Source organism: Equus caballus, chromosome 3 (genome assembly GCF_041296265.1).
Source record: "Equus caballus isolate H_3958 breed thoroughbred chromosome 3, TB-T2T, whole genome shotgun sequence".
In the NCBI taxonomy this organism is placed as follows: Eukaryota; Metazoa; Chordata; class Mammalia; order Perissodactyla; family Equidae; genus Equus; species Equus caballus.
Genome location: NC_091686.1, coordinates 115,886,958 through 115,909,360, shown reverse-complemented (window position 1 = coordinate 115,909,360; position 22,403 = coordinate 115,886,958). Strand labels below are relative to the sequence as shown.

The 22,403-nt window shown below is 39.7% G+C and overlaps 1 long non-coding RNA gene across 1 annotated transcript in view; it reads right to left on the bottom strand.

The window, feature by feature from the left end:
- The window catches only part of LOC111772719 (uncharacterized), a 40,938-nt gene extending 19,179 nt beyond the window's left edge, over positions 1–21,759 (bottom strand). The window contains exons 1-2 of the long non-coding RNA XR_011436825.1: positions 21,668–21,759; positions 4,739–4,832 (exon numbers count right to left, since the gene is read on the bottom strand). This is a non-coding gene — a long non-coding RNA (uncharacterized lncRNA). The remainder of the gene's footprint in view (positions 1–4,738; positions 4,833–21,667) is intronic.
- Between the last annotated feature and the right edge of the window lie 644 nt (positions 21,760–22,403).

Here is a 22,403-nt window from a genome sequence, read left to right as displayed (position 1 = left end):
GTAACTCCAGGTCTGCACCCAGAGAGATGCTACCCAGGCTGGCATAGGCTTTAGCTAAGTATAGGTCATCAGCTCCATGCAGTGCCCTGGGCAAAGAGAAAGCTCCAGCCTCTTGTCCACCATTCCTCTGGTAGAGGCCAGGCATGCCCTCTGAGGCCAGGAGAGAAATCATGACTTTGTAGAGCCAGAACAGACTGAGAACAGAGCAATCTTTTACTGTGGTGCAAACGTGCAACATTTGGACTGGGGCTGACTTCTATAGCTGCAATCTTTGATAGTCTCTAATCAGAAAAGGAAATGGTGACAGTCCTAGTAATTGCCTGCACCCAGTCAGCCACAGATCCCAGATCACACTTAGTATTTGCATTAAGCCAGTAAAGCATTAGGGTAAGGCTTTAATGGGGTATAGAAATTAAACTCGTCCTTTGTGCTAGATATTCAGTTTACATTCATTTCACAAGTATTTCATGAACATTTGGTGTTAATTGTATAATTTTTCACAGTCCACACACCAGTGAAACCAAGATGGATATAAGACTTATTATTATGCTCTTGAAACTTTCACTCTAATTATAAAACTAACCAATGAGACCATTAAGGGTAATGAATGTGCTATTTATTTATTCGCCAGACATTTAAAAAAACATCTACTATGTGCAAAGTACTGTGTCAGATTTAAAGGAAAACATGGCTGAATATATTAGCCCACTCCTCAAAATCTTATAATGTAGTACAAGAAGTAGACAGGTGGTATGATGGGAAGACAAAATAAAAGAATGGAAAAAGGAAGGAATTCAGATATAAATACTGGGCTCTGACTTTTCCTTGCTGGAACCTTAAGAAAGTTATTGAATGTTCAAGAGCTCGACTTCCTCATCTGTGAAAGAAGCACAATTACATGAACTTTATAGAAAACACTTAAAGAATTGCCATAATAAAAGTACAATATGGGCATTCACTTGCACTCAGGTCCAGAGATACCCAAAAGAGAGCCCTGAATCCTGTGCCAGCCCTAAAGACGATGCTGGGCAAGCTCCCCTTATTCTCACCATCAGGGATGCTCCAACCCAGAATAACCAATGGGATCTAGACCCTGAGACTGGGAAGTAGAAGAAAATGAAAAAGTGGTTTGATCCAACCACCAAGTAATCAAAAGGCATACAAGAACAAGTGCAAAACACGGGGAACTAGCTCCCTCAGAGTGCCCCAGTGCGTTCCTTAGGTGATGGGCTTTGAAAACGTGTCTTGGCTTGGTAGAAAATTGACAATGAACACTGTCTTCCTGTTTTTTAGTGTTCAGTTCTTCCTGTGCATCATTATCACCTCTGGAGTTTGTTTATCAATGTAGACGCCCCTTGGCTTGTCATTCCGGACCAACGAACCAGAATCTCTGGAGATAGCGCCCAGGAAGCTGGATACTGAGGAAGCACTTCAGGTGATTCTGAGGCAAGACCAAGTGTGGAAATCACAGCAGTAGAGCCTCATGGTATTAGGAGGAGAAAAATAAAGACTTTTCACTTCTGGTTTAGGCTCTTCAACATGCAAAAATGACTTTAAGATGATCTGAGTTCACCCGTAGAAGGCAAATCCTTTCTTTGACTATATGATTATTAATCTGTTGATCTACCTGGATAGTATAACGCACCCTCCCTCTCTCCAGTGTGTCCCACTTATGAGGATAACACTGTCTTTTCTTCTCTCTTAACTTCCATGTCCATTCACTCATCAAATCCTCTCCGTCCAAATTTTCTTAATATTTCTCAATCCTTCTCATTCTCTTTGCTCCATTTATACTTCTTAGTTCAAACCTTCATCATCTCCTATTTTCTAATTTTGGAAGCCTATTTTACTTATTTAAATAAAAAGGAAACATTAAATATTAAGGTGAAAAAAGGAAAGAGAAAGACAGGAGCCAGCACGTAAAGCAACTGCTACATGTAAACTTTGTGCTGGGGTCTTCACGCATGACCTAAGTTTTATTTTCCCAATGGCCTCATGAATTAGTTGTCATCTCAGACCACTCTATAGAGTAGAAGGTGAGATGGTCGATGATTGTTTCCAATGTCACAGCTAATAAATGGCCAAGAAAGTTCTTAAATCCAACACCCTTCCTACAGCCAAAAGCATTTCAACGAGTTTCACAACCGTTGCCAGTTCATCTTTCCCAATGGCTGATCTACATTCCAACAGCCTTACATAAATCTCTTTTCATTGTTTTCTTTACTTGATGAACACAGGGACCAACTGTTCCCTGTCACTCATCTATTACACTTTCTTACACTTGAAGCCTGAGAACCTCTTCTAATTTTCTAATTAATCAATTATTCTTTAATACACTGAATTCAGTTTCCATTGATGGAGCAGCCACAGATTGCTGGCACCATCCTTGGCACTTGGGGGGTCAGGAGGGAGGGAGATGACAAGTTCACTGCCATTAGGACACTTGAGTCCAATAGAAGCGTGACAAATGACAACCAGGCAAACCAGTTAAGTGCACTCTCTGAAGTCAAGTCATGAAATAAATAGGAAGACTGTGTGTGAAATGAGGCAATAGTCCAACAGCCCTCTTACACAGCTGGGCAACCTCTTAGAGAAATAAACAGCATCCTTTTAACCATCCAGACAGGCTCATGGTTGAGCCTATTTATCTGTATCATCTACAAACAATATTTAACTTAATCTAAGGCAGAACAGGAGCACAAACATTGAGGTCTGGGTCTGTAACCATTCCCCTAGCACTGCAATGTTTATGGGAACATTCAAGGCCAAGAAAAAAATGTGTGAGCCCTCACCAGACATTTCCATTGTTGCTGGATGCCAGCTTCTCACTTATTCATATAGCATCTGCTTCAGAAGACCTATATTATCCAACTGTCCTTCTGGAGTGGGGGGTGTCAAGTTAAGAGTTTGTGGTTCTGGACTGAGCTGTGTTTCTCACTAGTTGTATAGTATTAGGAAAACCACTTAGGTCACTCATTCTCAGTTTGGTCAAAAGTCCAAAAGGGGAGTTGGGCTAGATTTCTCAAAAGGGCTCTTCCAGCTTCACAGCTCAAGGGTTTCACATGAATGAGGAGTTCTAAGAAAGAAAATGGGATCAATACTTCTTACCTGGGGAGATGCAGAAGTAGTCTGAGTAGAAATCTCTATGTTGCCTGTGTGTGTGACTGCCATTGTCCAGCAATGCCAGCTAGGAGTGATTAGTGCTTAGCATTTTTCCTCATCCTGTGTGTCTATCGAGTGTACTTTCCCACTGACCTACCTGATAAGGATCTCTTGTATGCTTGGCACACTAACATTCCAAGATATTACACTGAGTGTGAGAGGGGAGGTATCAGGTAGTACTATGCCAAAACAGGAACCATAGAGTCTACCTCTGAGATGCCAAGGGTTAAATTTCAAGATAGGGGCCAAGCAAGGAAGCAACTTGAATCATTTCCCCGAATAGGTTTGGGCCTTCCCAGGCGTGGGGGATATCTGTTGTTTTTGCCTTCCCACCATTCATACCCTCTTCCTCCAGTTGCAGTAGCCTGATTTTTTTTCTTCAGGAACAATTTCTCCCCTACACTCAGTACACACAGTTTTAGAATGGACATGGGAGCCAGACCTCAATCAACCACATGATCTATCCCTTGAACGCAGTAACTGTCTCAGCAACGGGTGTATGTCTTATTTGAGGTTGGTAAGAATCAGACCAAGACTGAAGAGTGAATTCTTCTCCTAAGATTGCCCACAGAAAGGATCATGTAAGCCTGGAGCTATCATGAGCTACCACAAGGAATGTTAAAAAAAAAAAAAAGCCAAAGGGAAATAGAGCTCAGAGAAGAAGGTAATGAGTCCTGATAATAGAACTGGGTCCTTTGATTCAGCCTTGCCTGAAATTGCCTTTTCATTTGCACACCAGGGAAGTCCTTTTTCTGTTTAAGCCAGCTTCCATTGGATTTTTACTACTTAACCAGAAGACCCGTGACTTATGTGTTGAATGCAAGTATGGGGCCTTGCATTTGCTTACTAAAAAGTTTCAATAAGTGGTTTGACAAATTTGATAATCTCTAACACAGCTTCCAGTTCTATCATTCATTGGGACTTTTTAAACAAACATGTCCAAGAAAAGCAACATAGTAGAAAGAGCAGGAACTGTGAAATCAGACTGATCAGAGTTCAAATCTCAACTTATCCACTGCCTCACTCCAAAAACCTAGTTACTTGCCTTTATGAGCATGTGAGTTTCTGTAAAATGTGGAGTAATAATATGTATCTTGAAGAATTTCTGAGGCTGGCCTGGTGGTGTAGTGGTTAAGTTCACACACTCTGCTGTGGTGGCCCAGGGTTCTCAGGTTCAGATCCCAGATGCAGACCTACACACTGCTCATCAAGCCATGCTGTGGCAGTGTCCCTCATTCAAAATAGAGGAAGATTGCCACGAATGTTAGCTCAATGACAATCTTCCTCAAGCAAAAAGGGTAATATTGGCAACAGATGTTAGCTCACAGCCAAACTTCCTCACCAAAAAAAAAAAAAAAAAGAAAACACAAACCAGAATTTCTTTCCAGGATTAAATTAAAACATGAGTACTGAACACATCACCTACCACACAACATGCAGTCAATGGATGACAGCTGTCACTATTTTATTAGTTCATGGAACCAGAAGCCACATCTAGTACTGTCTAATATGAATGTAATAATGGTATTTCCTTACAACTTCAAAATTCAATATAGTTTACATAATATTTTGTTACCTATTAGCTCATTCCTCCTGCTCCACAATCCTCAGAAGTAGTGAAATTCGGTCTGATAACTCCCACTTTAAAGAAGAAACCAAGGTGTCGCAGCCTGTAAGAAACAGAGTTAAGACCAAAGTCACAGCATTTTGACCTTAAGCTCAGAGCTCTAACTTCCCCACAGGCCTCACAGGCCTGGTGCCCAGAACATGCATCATCTCTCAGAGTCTGCACTGATACTGTCTGAGTTGTGTACACCACAGAGTCACAGAGTGAAAAAGCTAGAAAAGTCATTAGACTTTCCAACCTCCACCCCCTGAAAACTTCCACTAGTATTCTAGTTAAAAGCGTAGGATGAAAGGTAAGAAAGATTAGGGTTAGAATGCACCAATTTTGGGCTTTGTGACCACAACCTAGTAAATAAGTCTTGCTGAGCTGCGGTTTTCTTACATGTATTTTAGAGGTCAGATGACTGACCATCTTTCTTGCTTATAAAGAGAATTAAAAGGACACATGTTTGTAAGGCAATTAACACAATACCTGTCACATGGAAACCTCTCTGTGAGTGACATAAATTATTAAATTACCTATTGTTGTGATTATTATTAACCCACAATTCTGAACCACCAGTGCTTTCTCCACTCCTTACTCTCTCTCTATACTATAAACTTTAAAATATATATGCCACTGAGGCTAGAGACTGTGTCTCTGTTGTCTTTGTACCCTCAAATCAATTCATATTTCTTGAATGTCACAATTAATGAATGATAGCATTGCTAAGGCATTCATTTGAAGTATTATCCTAAGGGAATAATTGCCTTCGAGTTCTTAGGTGGGCTCCTTTCTCTTCCCACCAGGAAGGAGACTCCAAATGTTGACAAAGGTGAAAAAGGTTGAATCACGTGTTCCTGTTCCTTCAAGCATTATTTCTTTTTGGATTTTTTTCCCCTCTGTGTTTACCCCTTGTTCCTTCACACACCTGCTTCAGACCCAGCTGAGAGTCAGGGATGGAGGTGCTGGGTGTGGGCCCCATTAGGGAGGATTTGGGCTTTATCCTTTGCTTGTGTTCTCCTCTTGTGATTTGTATTAATTTCGCTTTGGGACACATGCTACTAGGCACAAGAAGCCTTTTTGATTGAACAGTGAAAGAAGCCTATTAGAAATGTGAAATCATAATTTCTGGAGGTTTGAGGACTTAAAAAAAATGTGGACAGCTGTTGGCTAAAGAACTGAGGAATGTTTAAGTCAGGAAAATATCCTAGGTAATGGAGCCAGAGAGCCTAAATCAGTGGTAAATACTGCTAAGCCATCATTACACACTAAATAGTTATTAGTCATCTCTCTGTTTTTAACGGAAAGCTTAAGGGTCTGAAGTCCAAAGCTTAGACTCCATTCTCTCTAACAAATCAAAAATCCCATCCCCTCCAATAACAGAAATCTGCCAAGAGAACATTAAAGGTCAAGCTAAACCCACAAAAGCAAAGCAATGCTGATTTCAAAGACCCAGAATGGAAAAATACAATTAAAAGTCACCGGTTCACTCTGAGCAGGAGAAAAGATTGAGAGTTTGATTTAAGGTTAGGAGCCCAAGGGGCAATGGCGAAGGGAAGCAGGAACCCCAAGCCAAACCATAAGCAAAGTGGCCTGGAAACTCTCAAACTTGGCGGGAGCCTTTCCCTTTCCCGTCCCCTCTTGGGCGAGTGGGTCACAGCGTGGTTGGAATGTTGAGCTGCCCCCGCGGGACCTATATTGGGAACCTGGCCTCCAATGGATAGGTCTGGGCTATGGACCTGGCTCTCTCCCAGCTTCACAGTGATTTTCCTGTGTTATCCTACACAAGTCATTCACCCTGCCCTGCCCTAGTTTTACCTAATTACAAAATAATTTCTTCTAATGAGGCCAAGTTTACCAGTAAGCCTGCATTTTGTGGTTTGTGGGATGCCAAGAAGACACCAGTGGGGCTGTAGGCCCAGCTTCATAATATTCACATCTCTCCATTATACTTTCTCACCAATGCCTGAAATGCCACCATTCATGGATATATTTAATCTAAAAACAGTTTTTGAGTGCCTACTTCACATCAGATATTGTACTAGGCACTAGGGACACAGAATTGAGTAAAATAAACATAGATCCTATGCACAGTTTAGTTGGAAGAAACAGACTGAATTAAACAGGTAAATATATGCAAATATATATACGCAAATTGAGAGTCCCCTGAAAAGTTAGTAAACAAAGTGCAATGGTAAAGATGAGAAGTCTAAGTCTTAGTTAATTTCATTAGCAAAGCCACTGAGAAGGTGGCTTTTAAGCTGAGACTTTAAATTCACAGTGAAGATCCAGGAACATACTCTTCTAGGTAGGAGACTAGCAGGTGCTAGCCTCTAAGCTGGAAAGGAGCTTGGTGTGTTCTGAAATTGACAAAGAAAGGAGGTTGTTGTGGATGGAACATGGTATGTGAGCTGTAAAGGAGTTGAGACGAGGGTGAGGGGTAGCTGAGGAGAGGTCACACGGGGCTTGGTAGGCCACAATAAAGCAACTGCGCATCGCACTGTCCATAATGTAAAGCTATCAAAGTTACTAAGCAAGAGGGTGGCATCATCTGTCTCACAATTAAAATTACTGTGGCATCAGTGAGGTGAATAGAATCTTAGAAGCCACAAGAGGAAGCAGGGAAATGAGGTATAAAGCATGCTCCCCTCCCTAGATTGTGAGCTCCATGAGTGCAAAGAGTTGTGTCTGTTTTATTCACTAAAATTGCTCTGGTTCTTAGAACAAGAGTTGTTGCATGAAGATAGTGATACAGAATAAAGGCAGAGCCTTACATAGAGTCAACAAGAGAACTCATGTGTGTGGCACTTAAGAGGAGCTCTATCAATAAATATTTATTAAATGAATGAAGGAAAGAGTGAAGCTTGCCATACTCCAGAAAAAATATTACAGTAGCTTGGATGTAGTGGTGGAAGTGGAGAGTGAGAAGTATGCAGATTTGAGATATACCTGAAGGCGAAACACAAAGGACTTCTGAATAGAATGAAGGTGAGGGTGGAGAGAGAGACAAGTGAAAATCAACACCCTTATTTATGGCTTGAGGAACAAGCTAAGTGGCAAAAACATTTCCTGGGGTGGGAAAACCTCTGGGAAGATAGATAGATTAGATGATTGTCCTGTAGCCTGAATCAAAACCAGCCTTGCCGTCCCAGATCTGTGTATGTCATAATAAAGGTGCATTGTTATCAAGATTTGGGGTGCTTTGTTTTGCAGCATTGCTGTGGCTATAGCTGAGTGAGGCAGGAATCATGAGACTCAAAGGAAAATCATGATTTCAATTTTGAAATGTCAAACTTGAGAGAGCTCTGAAATACTCAAGCGGGGATATCAAATAGCCAACTGAACACACAATTCCATAAATGTACAGATGAAGTCTCAGCTCAAGGTAAACCTTTTGGACTCACTAGCACAAAGATTATATTTAAGACCAAGAACATGGATGAGATCATCCAGGGAGAGTATATAAAAAGAAAGGTAAAAAAGTGCCCATTTCCCAACCATGGGGTCCTTCAACATTTAGAGGTCATGAGAAGAAGACGGAGAATTAGGGACCAGAGAGGTGATAGGAAAATAGGAGTGCTTGGGAGCACAGCATCCAAGAGAGGAGATTTTTAAAAAAAGAAGTAGAGAATGTTCAACTGTGTCAAACATTATTATAAGACTATATTAATTTCCTATTGCTGCTGTAAATTACCACAAACTTGGTGGCTTAAACAACAAAAATTTATTATCTCACAGTTTGGGAGATCAAAAATCTGAAATGGGTCTGATTGAGCTAAAGTTAAAGTGTCAGTAAAAATGTCTTCCTTCTGGTGGCTGCAGAGAAGCCTTTCCCAGCCTCCAGATGCCACTCACATACATTGACTCATGGCCTCTTCTACTATCCCCAAGACTCTCTTCGACTCAGGGCACAGTGACTTTCTTGCTTCTCTCTTTTACTGAGAAGGATCCTTATGATTACATTGGGCCCACAAGGATACTCCAAGATAATTTTCCCAGCTCAAACTCAGCACATTAGCAACCCAAGTTCCATCCACAACCTTAACGGCACTGCTGCCCCATGCAACACAACATATTCACAGGGGCCAGGGATTAGGAAACAGGCAGCTCTTGGAAATCATTATTCTGCATCTGACAGACACTAAGTAGCTTTGCTTTTTGGGAAAAGAGATAGATGATTCTGGAAAAGCTTTGGGCTTCTAGTGTGTTAATTAGTTCCCAAGAATATTAAAAGAATATCTCCCTTATACACAGAATTATATGAAAAACATTTCAGGAATCAGAAAAACAGATTTAACCATAAAGAAAATCCCCTTCAGCTACTTATTTTAAAGAACTGGGGTTTCCAGCAATGTGAGGGAAAAAAAGAGCAAAGAATGAAAGATCAAGATGGACAAAAAGAATACCGGAATAAACAGAGATAATCCACAGAATATGAGAACTTTCAAAATGATTCTAATGAGGATTCCCAGAGATATTTGAGAAAAGATCATATCAAAAATATAAGCATAATTTTCTATAAAAGGATTAATTAGGGGGCAAGAAAGCATTCATAGAAATTTAAAATATGAGGGCTGAAATTTAAAAAATATATATGTTTAACAGTATGGTCTGAGGAAAATACCCCAGAGCACAAAAGATAAAAAAAGAAAAGGAAAATAATGTAAGATAAAAGTAAAGTCTTAAAAGATCAGTCCAAAAGGGTCATCTTCCATCCAAAAGAGTTCTAGAATAAGAGAAGAGAGAATGTGAAGGAGAATAAAAAATCAAGAAATACTGCAAGACAGCAGGACAATGGCAATAACGTTTTAAGGAAAAATGTTATTTTGAACTCAGAACTCCATACCTACTCACAATACTAAGTGTGAAAGTAAAATGAAGAAATTTTCTAGACATAAAAGGATTGAGAACATTTGTCTTCATGCAACCTCTGGGAGAAAAATATATCTTGATTATCTATTCCAACAAAACAGCAGAAAGTACAAAAACAAGAAACCGAGGGACTGATTCAGGACTGTTGGTAGAAGTTGTGATCTCCACCTCTTCCCAGGCCAAGAGTGGATCCAGTTCTGGGCACTCCTCCATTTATATGGATCACTTAACTGTTCTCATCCAGGGAGTATGATGAAGTCACGTGTGCCACTTGCAGCCCAAAGAAATTAGAAGCACGTGTGCCTTCCCCATCGCCAATCTTTGCCTGCCACTGGCTGATTGCAGAAGAGATCAAGATGAGAAGATAGCTGAGACTTCTGATGGACATTTCCAGAATGTCTGCATGAAGCAGAGCTCCCTTCTAGTCTTACTGGGACTGGGATGTGAATGAAAAATAGATTTCTATAAAATTATGCCTTTGAAATTTGGAGATATTACACCATTAAACATAGCCCAATTAATATAACAATATAATGGGAAAAATATTCTAGAAAAATGGCTCTGCAACAGGTATATAAAGTATGAGGTCCAAATTTGAACAGAATTCAGAACACTTTAATAGTTTTATCTTCAAGAAGAAAATAGACTTTATTAAACAAAGAATAGATTAGAAAGCCAAGAAATTCTATGGATGTGGTAAGGAAAGAATATGATTCTTCTGTCAGCATGTAAAAGAAAGCAATTAGAAACACCAAGAACAATTAAAGGATATATAAAAATATCATGGCTTAAGTACAAACCCAACTAAAATGCAGTATGATATTGAGCAATTAGAAGAAAACAAAGTCTATTTGAACTTAACTTTGGAAGCATTCTTTGTCAATCCTAAATAACAGAGAATTACAGTTCCTTCACTCTGAGTTCAATCCTACCACTTGGTTCTATGGCACAGTTACTGTTATTTCATTTACATTGTCATAAGATTGTAAAGGCTAATTATTTACTTTCACATTCTTAGAATCAATTTTAGAAAAAAAAACTAAATATAATCATAAAACAGGATGTAAATGTTAAAACTCTGATACTAGATAGGTAATTGTACAGCTGACACAACTTGGGAGATATGAGGAGAAGAGGAAGTCAAGAGTGTGTTGAAGCCTCATTTCCTCATTGTAAATGGTGGGGCATTAAGAAACACTTTCTAAATTTGGTGGAATGAGAGCAGTTTTGATCATAACATTTAACAAAACTGGGTATCCAAAGTCCTAATTCTTCACAGCAGAGTCAACAAAGAAATATGTAACAAGAAATTGTTTAATATTATTTCAGTAACAATTAGAAGAAATAAGAACATAAATAATCCTACTAAGGAGTGAGACTCTGGAAGGAAGGTAGTAATGGGAATGATGTTAATTTTTTACTTACTACCGAGTTTCAATTTTTCAAAGAACGTGCATATATTACTTTTACGGTGCCATCAACCAAGACTGTGAGAAGAGGAGCCAGAACAGGTGTGTGTGTGCGGGGTGGGGGATGGATAAAGATTTCAGTTTAAACTTGTTGAGTCGTTTATTTGAAATCTTTAGATCAAACACAAGCATTTACTCTAAGCTCTCTGATAGTGGGATTATAGAAATACACTTAATACACAATGGAAGACTTTAATGTACTCACTTTGAAATTTGCATTTTTATTTTGGAAAGAATTTCATGTTCAAAGTTTTTGTTTGTTCTCAAATGCATTCACTTCTTTGACTTAGAGTAATTACGTTTAATAAAACACCAGCAATTTTTCCATTGCTCATCATAAAAATCTCATTTTAATTCATGTTTTCCAGTGTCTTCTCAAGTGCTTACATTACTGAAATATTTCATAAAAACATCAGCGTTCTCAGATTGGTAAATTTCCTACTGTTTCTTAAAGCCATGTGTCATGAACTTGGTTTGTCATTCAATTAATAGGCTCCTTCTTAAGCCCTCTTTTCATAAGCAGCACAGCATGTGGTAATTCACTGGTCTTCTCCAAGGAAAAATGCACAACAGAGAGATGGAAATACATTTCCAGACCTTGGCAGAGACAGAGAGGTCAGGATTAAAGTGCTGTATTTGGTGGTGATTAAAGGGCTAATAATGCAAGCCATGAAAGTGGAATGAAATTGCCTAAGCGGAGAGTAGAAGGAAACGAGATGAGAGGTAATGGCAAAAGTCAGGCAATGCTCACACACGAAGATGCAGACTTAAGAAGAATAAAGCACGAAGATTAAGGTGCAGTATGAGGGAATAAGATGCAAACTCACTAGCTATGAATTACTTGAAGAAACTGTCATTATTGACTTTTAATTCTCTAATCCTCCTCTCCATGATCCCATTATAGACACTTTTCAAATATGAAGTGAGATGAAAGAGGAAGACTGCAGAATGGATGGAGACGAAGAAAAAAATTCGAGTAGAGCCAAGAGCAAATAAGTCAACTGAATAAATTGTCCCTGTAAGGTAGGACTTTGTCACCTCGGCATCTAGCAATTTAGAGCTCCTTCTATGCAGTAAAAGCTCAACAGAGGTGAAAGGTAATGAATAAATGAAGTACAGGCTAGAATGGGCCCAATGGAGAAGAGAGAAGAGGGATGATAGAAAAAGATTGTGGACTAAGATTAATTTAGGAGCCCAGCATTTATATTTCTACTGTTAACCTCAAATCTGAATATCATAATTATTTACATTATATGAAATAGCATATGCAACCAAGATGGCTCCAAAATGAGCCTCCAATATGGACATCCCTAAGCCCTCTTAGTTTCTAGGTCACACATTCTTTTAAAGTGCCCAAAGGCACTTTAGAGTCTGTATCAGACAGTACAGTCCCTAGACAGAAATTGCTAGAAGTTCACCAATGTCTTAAGAAAACAATTCTACACGATGATGTTGAGCAGAAACAAGTAGGTCTATTCTTTAGTTTAAGTGAAGAGACTTAGCAGAAACATAAAGCCATTGTTTTCCTTATGTTATCCAATTGGACTAAATGAATTATTAGTATGAATACAATCATTTCACCTCTCAGGTACTAAAGCCAAGAATTCACAGGCAAAACACACTTTTATTTTCCCTAATTTCTATCATAACCTACGAGTGTGGATCAAACTACATTCATAACAGAAAAGCAGCAGAGAATCAGTACTGTATTAACCACAAATCTACTTGGTACATTTACTTTGCAGGAGAAATGGACTGATATCTGACCACAGGTAGGGGCCAGGAGGACCCCCTGCTGGTGAGAATTCATCAGTCTCTGTCTCACCAAGATAAAATTACTTCCCTTCAGGTATGGACCATTCCCAGCCAGAAAGAATTTTCATAATCTTCATCCTGTGAGCTCCCATCAGTTCTTGGGATCTATATCTATCTATATTTTGAAAGAGAAACAGAGAGAGAGAGATCACTCCTACATCTTCCTCATTCTTCCGAACCTCAACCACTCAATCCTTTTCTTGGGAAGACGTATGTCAAAGTACTGTAGATTCTCATTATTTGCAGTTATGTTCTATAAAGTCACCACAAAGACTGCATTACTGAATACCCAGCCACTGATCCTAGTGGAAATACAGAGTTAGGTTCCTACAAATCTCTAGTCACAACTATTTTGTCAACCAATCAATGCACAATCTTGTTTTATATGTGTCTCTGATTAAAGACATATTACTTAATACATATTGCTAATTCATTAACATTGAACTCACTGCCCACAGCACTATAACTCATGCCTAAATGAAGCTTATCTAATACTCATATTTTCTCTGTAAGCCACATCCCAGTATTCTTGCTCTTAGTAATACTAGACAGCACTTCAGCACTAGGCTTGGGGACCATTTAAACAGCACCCCAAAAAAGCACAAAAATGCAAAATCATAGCACTAAATAGAACGCAAAAAGGACACTTGTTTACAGTACGAGAGCTGAAACAGAAAGGCAGAGTGTTGCCTTGCTTCACCTCAGTTGGAAACATGTGTGACAGGTGACTCAAATTTTTCACCACTCTGTGTATGTTCACAAATGACTGTGAAAGCACAGTGAGTGTTGATTTTGATGTTATAATAAATTTTAGTAGTAGGTCAATTTGCAAACACAGAATCCATGAATCATAAGGATCAATTGTACTTACAAAAAAATAAAGCTAGTATCTATTGTTCAAACACTGCATACCAGGCACTGTTCTATGCTCTTTAGGTATTTACCTCAGTTAATCCTCGCAAGGACCCACTGAGGTAAGTATAATTCTCATCCCCATATCACAGATACGGAAACTATAGACTGAGAGGCCCACGTGCCTTGCTGCTCAGGAGTGGTGCCAGAATTTAATCCCCAGCCACGTGACTCAGAATCCATGCTCTCAGCTACATCCCTGGATGCAGAACAACTCCACAGGTCTTTTTCTCACCCTGGCCCACCCATCAATCTACTTTCCTAAGTAAAATAATTATATTCCTGAACTTGAATTAATTTGAACACTCCCTGAGAGGCCAGAATGAGGCTAGACTCAGTTTTTGTTTTAAATGGCAATTATTGCTTTCTTCTTGCCAAATACAGATGACAGTTACTATATGCAAGGCACTGCCACCTGGGGGGTGGTTACCAGGCACATGAGTAATCAGCAACTGCAAAAGTGATGAAGGCCAGTGACTCTGAGACCCCCTGGCCCCCACATACCCTATTAAAGAGATTCAATTCAAGTTTAAGTGCCTTTACCAGTTCTACATCCTTGAAAACAAGGGCATCTCTATACCTTAGTGATTGTGTCAGTCCAATAAGGGGGAATCGTCCTGCCTACTTCTGTCCTAGCATGATGGACGGGCTGGCATAGAGCTGGGTGGGGAGGGTGTGACTACCCCTGTCCATGCAGACCATGCCCTCACCACCATTTGCTGTCTGCACCACTTTCCTCTCTGCCACCAGAACCACCACAGCTCTGGATATGGGACAGATATGATTATTCCATATCCCAAAAGAGGAACCAAATGTTCAGAGAAATTGTGACATGACTGGTTAGGAACAAAGGTTAGACTAAAGGTGAGGCTGACCTTGTATTTGTGAAGGTGCAATGATTACTAAGGGATTCTACATTTAATCCTTACAACATCCCTGCAGAAAAGGCATTATTCTCTCTGTTTTGCAGACTAAGACACCAAGGTTTGGAGAGGGCCAATGATTTCCCTCCAGTCATGTGGTTGATAAGCAGGAGAGCTAGAACTGAAATCACGTTTTCTGTCTCCCTGTCTAGTGATCTTCTTGCTGCCTCTGGACAGGTCAAGAAAAGAAGCAGAGCATCCCAGGCAGGTGGCAAAGCACAAGTAAAGGCACACAGGCCCAATAGACTACCACCACACGCAACTGCTGATTGCTTTCCACTCCCTTGGCAGAGACTTATTGACCCCTGCAACATACCAGGATATAACACAACAGTGAAAAAAAGAGATACAACTGCTGGTACCATAGAGAGACACACTGAGCAAGTCACTCAAGGGGAGACAAGAGGAGCAAGGAGAAATTCAAGTATTAGGAGAGCAGATAACAGGAGGCCCTCATCCTCCCGAGAGTCCAGGAAGCGCTCACTGAAGAATGATATTATGGCTGATACCTAAGAGTGGTGGCAGGAAGCAGCTGCCATGCAGAAGGAGGGACAGGTATAAAAGTCCAAAGGTAAGAAAGATTTGGGGAAATCTGAGAAGCTAAGAGTCCAGAGAGGTGAAAGAAGCATAAAGAGGAGGGGGAAGAGGACCTGAGATGGGACTGGGATGATGGAGCCACATGTTATGGGGCTCCCTACTTCAAGGACCCAAAGACCTCAATACAGTGGTCCATCCCATGGGCTTCTCAGCTGTCAGGGGTCCCTTGCTGGGGGAGGAAGGCAAGCCCATTAAGCTCTTTAATCTCTCCCCTCTAGGTCATTTCCTCCAGTTACGAATGAATCATACGGTTTCCTTCTCCCCATCCACATGGCCTGGGTACCGAGGCTTGGAACAGGGGTCTGTTTTCCAGGTGCAGTCTCACCAGTGCCATATAAAGGGGGATTATTCCCCTTCCTGCAGCTTGACTCCTCGCACAGGCCAGCCCCAGCAGGGTCGGCTTTCCTCACGGCCAGATCACATTACGAGCTAATATCTAATTTGTAAGTTCTACATCACACCTCAGTTTCACAGCATTTTGGCTTCCAAGTGAACATTCATTTCTTCCTTTTTCAAAATTAGCTGAGTGCCCTACAATGAGAGGAGAAGAGAATGTACAAATGGTCAAATAAAATGGAAAGGGCCTGAATTGTTATCTGACCACAAGGATGTAACTTCATCCCTTAGTTAACAATCTGTAAAATGGGGTCTTGATTCTTTCTGCCATTACAGAGTTGCATATAGTCCAAAATAAAGTGGAAAGTTTAATAGATGGAATTTGTATTCTAATGCCAGCTTTTCCACTAACCATTCCTCCTGTCTTCAGTTTCCCCATCTGTAACATAAACAGATGAAAATATATAGACTCTAATGTCCCCTTTCAATATAACATTCTTTGCTGTTCTGTGTGATTAGTGGCTAAAAGATTATATTATGAGAATTTTCAAATTCTAATTAATATCACTGTAATTATATTTCTGTATGTTTAAGTGCCAAAAGTACTAAGACTTTTTGGAGATGGGGGCAGAGGACATGTAAGGATAAACAACCTTTTGATAGAGCAGCATAATGATTCAAATTCTCCCCATCTCCATATCTGTGCCGTGTGACTTAATAGTATGTCCCACTATGGTCTTGCTTTGGGACAATGTGATGTTGGTGAGTATGATACAAGCAGACTCAAAAAAATTCTTTGAGTACTATTGGGGTTGCTTCTCTGGCCCTCTGCTATAGCCACGCAAAAGACAAGCCCCCCAGAGGTCCCAGAAGACAATGAGGGACATGTGAAGGAAAGCTAACCTGTAGACACGTGAGCAAGCCCAGCCAAACTGTAGACTAATGAGTGAGCCCAGCCAGCCCTGCCAAGCTCTTCCTCGATGATCTGATCCCTGTTGATGAGCTAGAAAAGATTTTTTTGTCATACATCACTGGGTTTGGGGGCAATTTGTTATACAGCATTAATTTAGTGGCTGATACAAATCTAGACCTAAGTACTTTGTAACCTCTTTAGTCTACAGAAAAAAGTAATCAACTTGTTTCTATGCCTCATATTTCTATATCTTCATCTGTCCTTTCTATCTCAGATAAAAGCATGTCCCTCCTCTGAGTCAACACTAATCCTACCTTCTCCATTGCAATTCTCTCCGTTTCAGCCTCCTCCCTGACATCACTCCATCTATCATTCCATCCCTTGGAAGGATTAATGAACCTCGACGTCTTTAAGGGTGATTTTTCTTAGAGAGGTAGATTTAAGAGAAGCCCTCGTTGTCGGGAAGCCATTGTCTGTAACAACCTATTTTGTTTTGGGGATTTAAAAGAACAGTACCCATCCTCTGGTAGTTCCCAGATGGAAAAAAAAAAGGGGATATGCATTCTAGACCTGATCTTAACCAGCTCTACTGTTCACACTCTGGGAAGTGGCCCAATAAGAAGACTGAGACAAAGAGCTGCATCTGGTAGGTAGAGGTTGGAGGTCAATGAGGACGTGCCTTAGCGAGGTTTAGCATGGAGGCAAGATTAAAGTCTTCCCTTAGAAATCATCACAGCCTGTTCAGGAATATGCCCACACTCACCAGCCTAGGCTGGTTACAGAAGACTAAAGCCTCAAATATGGTGGCGAAGTTGTCCAGAGACTTGAGTCTACTGCACCCGCAATTATCATCGAGAGATTCAACCCAATGAAAAGGATTTAGCCCCTTAGTAGCTCTTTTATGATAATCGTTATTGACTCTTTGTCTGAAACCATCTAAACCATAAAATTAAGTTTATTTACTTATATTTTTGCTATTGAAATTTAATTTACTTTTCAGAAATATTAAATATACTTCTAGAAGTTTCTTCAAATAACTTTTAACTTGGTTTTTCCTTAGTTTGGGCCCAGGACCAGAGACCAGAACTTTCTATCCCACATTCGTTCTTCCTTTTGTATAGCAAACCCTACATGAAAGGAATTGGGAGTAAAAGTAATGGTTTAGAAGGCAGATATAAATATCCTATGGGAGGTGACAGTCACATAAACATTAGGTGATGTTTATAACATGTAAGTATATTATATATGATTTATAACAGTAAGCATTCAGTAGGTGTGCATTAAAATGTAAATGCACTTAAATAAAAGGATTTCTAAAGTCTGGCATTAATAAATTATAAACTCCATCAGATAAGACATCTTGTCACTTTTATTTATAACTATTTATTCAGCACTTTTCAGGGTATGCTCAGATATTTGTGGAATAGATGGACTGATGGATGATGAACGGACAAAACAGATAATATACATATATTGAATATCCACTATGTGCCAGATATGCTTCTAAGCTGAAGAGATACAGAGAAAAATAAACGGAATCCTTACCTTCGAAGAGAGTTCATTTAACCTAGTTCTGATCATATTTTACAATTCAAGAATTAGACTTCCTGATTTATGGTGGGATATGACACATATCTTCAAGCCAAATGTGCCCTCAACTGGGGCAAAAGCACTGCTATGTCATTCTGACCAAACCATTTTGGATAGAATGTTCTCCATGTATCTATCACTGAGCCTACAACCTTGACATAATCATCTCGTTAGACGGCTTTCTGACATTCAAATGGCGGGCCTTTGAGGATCAGGACTACATTCTATTCCCAGTTCATGGCATGTTGCAGATGCTTAGTAAATATCCATATTCATAGAATGAACAATTGGATTAATGAATGCATCTCCCAAATTTAAATTTTTGCTGGAGTATCTCCCCTTTAAATCTTGATTTTTAAAATACAGAAATGAATTAAAATGAACAAAACAGTCCTGATCACATGCCCATTAGACAATTCTTTCAAAAATGTGCACATCATCCTACTTTGCAGAGTTTTGTGCCAGGAAAGGACATTATGAGGTAAATGTGCTGAGACCGTAATAGCCAAGTTAAAGACAGCATGGAGTGGGGAAGATATCCTCCGACAAGTAGCATGTCTTAAATAGCAAATGGCTCCCAAGAAATAGTATGTCTCTTTCTCACCCAAGTTCTGAAGCAATTATATATAAAATAAAGATGTTAGATGATGGGAGATAAAACATCAATTTTATTACTTGTAAAAGCTAGATCTATGAGAAATTGGACTTCCTCACAATAAACCCCAGAATTATACAGCCTTACACACCCCACCACAAGCTGTGTTGGACCAACACACAAGAGGCAAATCTCTCCAAGAATTGTTCTGCTCGGTGCAGCAAAGAGAGGAAATTCTCCCTGTGGGAATCTGGTGTCCAAGAGAGAAAGGGGGAGAGAATGGGACCAGACTATACATGTCTGGTTTCTCCTTCACAACTGAATAATCAGAAACACCCTCAGAAGGAGTTGAGTGAGCCAACATAAGAGGCCAGAAGTGTTACTCTTACGGATGTCTCTCCACATGGAGGGACACAGAAGAACTAGGAGAAGCATTCCTACTAGTCAACTCTTGGTCCTCAGTGGAATTGGAGGTGAGCAGAGCACCAGATCAAGCAGCTGGAGGCTTCACTTCTGAGAAAAGATCAACTTGAGAACAAGGGTTAATGGGTGATCTGCAAACAAAACCATCAATGAACTGGTCGACAATAAGGCTCAAAGCTAGGCCAGAACTCCAAGATCTCCCGGATCATTTCTGTTGCTGCAGATGCCTTCTCTTCTACTCTCCCTTTCTTTCCCACAGGCCCTGACAACAATATATTTCCTCTGCTCTTACCGTCACACTCCGAACTAAGTCATTCTGCCTATTCTTTTCATAATCAATTTTATATCCCTGCATAGTATAGACACACTATTTCATTTTCAATGGCAGAATTTTGTTCCTTGTTTTTCAGATATTCATGCATTAAGTGCAGGTCTAAATTTCAAAAACCTCTTTAACTAGTGTTGAATTTCCTGTGAAGCATGTAGTGCAAAAGGAAATACATATCTTCTTGTACAGTTAAATGCTGTCAGGGCAACTGAAAGAAAAAAAGGTATTAAGCATTTCCAAAGCCCCTCTTCTGAATGTGCGCAGGTTGACATTGATTAAAATACCACACATTATAAAATGTGTGAAAGAAGGTGAACTGGGGCCAGCAAAAATATTTTGTTCCCTCAGGTGAGTAAAATCTTGGATTACATGATTTTCATGTATTCTAGACCTAGTTGGAGGTTATCCTAATTTGAACAAGGCATCATCTTTTCACACTAAAAATTGGCACTTAATTGCACAGCTCATGTCAGAACTACCAGGAATGGTATTTCTATAATATGGATGGTCTTTTCTTAACTACAGCACTGGGCTCTCCAGGGTCATGTGTTTCAGGAAATCACTTGCTTAAATGGCTCTGTTCTGTACTTGGGAAAGGAACAAACGTTTGTTGAGTATTTAGCGTTATATATTCTGTTGGTTCTCTTTCTCTGAAGAACCCTGACCAATACACCAGTGAAACAAAACGTGGGAGTACCTACTGCTTAGCGTATAGACAGCTGCCTCCTTTATCTTTTTTCCTAACATCCTTATTGAGATATAATTCACATATTATAAAATTCACCCTTTTAAAGTGTGCACTCCAGTGATTATTAATGTATTCACAGAGCTGTGCAACTATCACCACAGTCTAAGTTTAGAACATTTTCGTCACCCCCCAAAAAAATTTCATACCCATTAGCAGTCACTCTCCACCTCCCACTCCCTACCTCCAACCCCTGGAAACCACTAATATGCTTTTTGTCTCCATAGATTTGCCTATTCTGGACATTTCATATAAATAGAAGTATACAATTGTGGTCTTGTGTGACTGGCTTTGTTCAATTAGTATGTTTTCAAGATTCATTCATGTTTTTGCATTTATCAGTACTTCATTCCTTTTTATTGCCAAATAATATCTCATTATATGTTTTTTTTAATTTTACAGTTCAAGTCCAAAATGGGCCAGCAGAACTGCGTTCTTTCTGGAGACTCCAGAGAGAACTCTGTTTCTTTCCCTTTTCCAGTTTCTCGAGGCTGCTTGCATTGTTTGGCCCACGGCCCTTTTGTCTATCTTCAAAGCCATCCGCACAGCATCTTAAAAACGGCTCCCTGTCACCTCTGCTTCTATCCTCACATCTCTTTTCACTCTCCTGCCTCCTCCTTATAATAACCCTGTGATTATATTGTGAACACCCAGAATAATCTCCCCATCTCGAGATCCTTAGCTTAATCCCATCTTCAAAGTCTCTTTTTTCATGGAAAGTAACGTACAGATTCTGAGGATTCGGACATGGATATCTTTGGGGGGCGGGGGTCAGTATTCTGCCCACCACAGGGAGACTATCATAAATTGTGATTTTTTTTTTAACACCTGATACTTTGGAAGTAGCGTTTCCAGTCCACTGATATCATAAACTTGAATTATTCAAGCATAGAAATTAGAATTAAATTTGATTTTATAAAATGAGAGAAACGTGTTTGCTACTTTCATTAAGACAAATATGAATCTTAGTACTATAGAAATAGTTAATCAAAGTGGTTCTCTGAATGGGTTCCTGACTCAGACTTCTAGAGATCAATTCCCAGCTCCGCCACTTAAGCTAAGTGACTTTGGTAAGTGATTTAAACCTTCTGTGCCTTAGTTTCTTCATCCATACAAAGGACAATCTAAGAATATGATTTCATAGACTTGCTCTAAGAAGTAAATAAGATAATACACGCAAAGTGCTTAGAACAGTGCTGAGAATGTAATAAATATTAATACATTTTCATTTTTGTAAAATTATCAAAAACATTTTTTAGAGAGAATCGGTCAGCCTCAAACCATATGAAGCAATGAACATGTGTTTCTAGAGAAGAGCTTAAGTGATTTACCAGGAAAATCTCATTTTGTTTCTTTATAAGGCTATTTTTCACATTACCTGCTTCTAAGATTCTGAGTCAAGCCGGCTGTCCTGGAGCTGAAATGTTGGGATATTACTGCAGATCCTAAGCCTGATAACAGAGAATGAGGCCACAGGTCTTCATCTAATTCCAATTGTGACGTTAGCACAACAGTCATAATTACCAGATTGATACTTACCATTTACTGAGCACTACTATGTGTCAGCAACTCTTCGAAGCATTTAATAGGAATTAATTCCTTTAATCCTCACTCTAGCCCTATGAGGTAGATAGCAATCTCCATTTAATAGAGGGGAAACTGAGGCCTGGAGGATTTAAGCATTTTGCTCAATGCTTCACAAGCTGGTAAGAAGCAAATCCAACAGTCTAAGTCTGATCTCTTGTTCTCAGGTGCATGGATCTTCCCACTAGTGAGACCGTGAACATTTGGGTGAGAGCAATCTCTGAAACCAGCCTGCCTAGGTTCAAAGTATGGCTTTGTGACATGTGCAAGCTGGGTAACCTTAGGCAAATTGCTTAACTCCTCTGTGTTTCATCCATCAGTTGGTGGTGGACATAACATCTACCTCATGCAGTCTCTGTGAGGAGTAAATAAGACCCCACTGACAACATTTAACACATTACCACACCCACACAAATGCTCGATAAGAGCTTCCGAGTCAAAATTGGTTTCTTTTGTAATAGATTCTGCCTTTTAAATATCTTCAAAAGTAGAAAAACATTAATTGTAGCACCTATGCTCAATCACATTCT